A 1,359-nucleotide genomic window follows, 5' to 3' on the forward strand; every position below is an offset into this window, starting at 1 on the left:
GAGCATACCTTCCACTCCCGAGCTAGTCAGGTAGGGTCTTCCCGTGACTACTTTCATTCACTCATATATCATAGCTGCCATTTATTTATAAGCAGTTTCCAGGCAATGTCATGGCATAGCGGAGTGTCCCTCTATAGATATGTCTAAACATTTATTCACAACTTCATTTTTTTCATTAAAGCATTGTGGGGTTTTCATCATCTAAAGTTTTATACCACGACATTCAAGAATTCTCTTATAAAAAAATTTCTAAGTTTCTCAAGCATGAAAAACATACAATCGTATATTCAAAGGTTTCAAAGAAGCAAGTCCTAGAGTTGGTTCTATCATCCTCAACAGTCATGTACATTCAATCCTAGCCATCAAGAATTCATCATCATCGAGCAACCTTAATTTATTCCAGAGAACTAATTCTATACTTACTAATGTCATGGCATATTCATTATACTAATACTATCATGCAATGATTCGAGAACCCTACCTCCCCCAAACTTGAGAGAAGCATTGTCCTCAATGCTTAAAAACTAAGGAAAATCTAAACTATATGCTATAAAATGCAATGCAATGGAAGATACCTTGACTTCATGCTTGTGGTGGTGCGACAGGTGCGCTTTCTCAGTTGTGTGGGGCTAGAGTGTTCAGAGTCTGATACTGGCACAACAGGAGGAGTACTGGGGCATTCTGGGACTGTGGAAAGCTGAGGCTTCTTACGCCTAGACATCTTCTCCAGTCGGCGTCTACTACTTCACAAAGGAATTTTCTACAACATTTCAGGTTGTTCTTTCTCCATTGGATCTACAGGCTGCGACATTTCAGGGTATTCCTCGTCTAGTGGCTCAACAAGTTGTGAGGGTTTTGGTACAGTTGCAAGCTGGAGTTCTTCTTCTCGATGTTCAGTTGGCGACACAGTGTGGAATGGATCAGGATCAGTTGGTTCTTCCTCATCGACGAGCTGGTGAACCTCTTCAATAGAGGGAAGGTAAGCATCGTCAAATACTTTAGCATTTTCATATTGTTGTAAGAGCGTAGCAGGGAATACTGGGATATTAAAATTTGTGTGCGGGAGAATCTACATGAAAGTATTGGTAAGGAACTCATCTCGACGTTTGGCATATACAAAGTAGGTCATCATCTTGTCGGTCAGCTGTTCAACTTGTGCTTGAGTGCGCTTAGTGACCTCTTCAAGGGCATCTGGTTTTGCCCTAGCATTTAGAGTTGCAATAGCAAGAGAATTGTTCTCCTCTTTCTCCTTTCCCTTGGCTTCCTTCAATCCAAGTAACATAGGGATCTTGGCTTTTATAATACCAACCATGCCATGTAATATCTCGTCAAATTGCTCCTCGGGCACCTTTTTTTTAC

Source organism: Hibiscus syriacus, unplaced genomic scaffold (assembly GCF_006381635.1).
Source record: "Hibiscus syriacus cultivar Baekdansim isolate YM2019G1 unplaced genomic scaffold, ASM638163v2 tig00111095_pilon, whole genome shotgun sequence".
NCBI lineage: Eukaryota > Viridiplantae > Streptophyta > Magnoliopsida > Malvales > Malvaceae > Hibiscus > Hibiscus syriacus.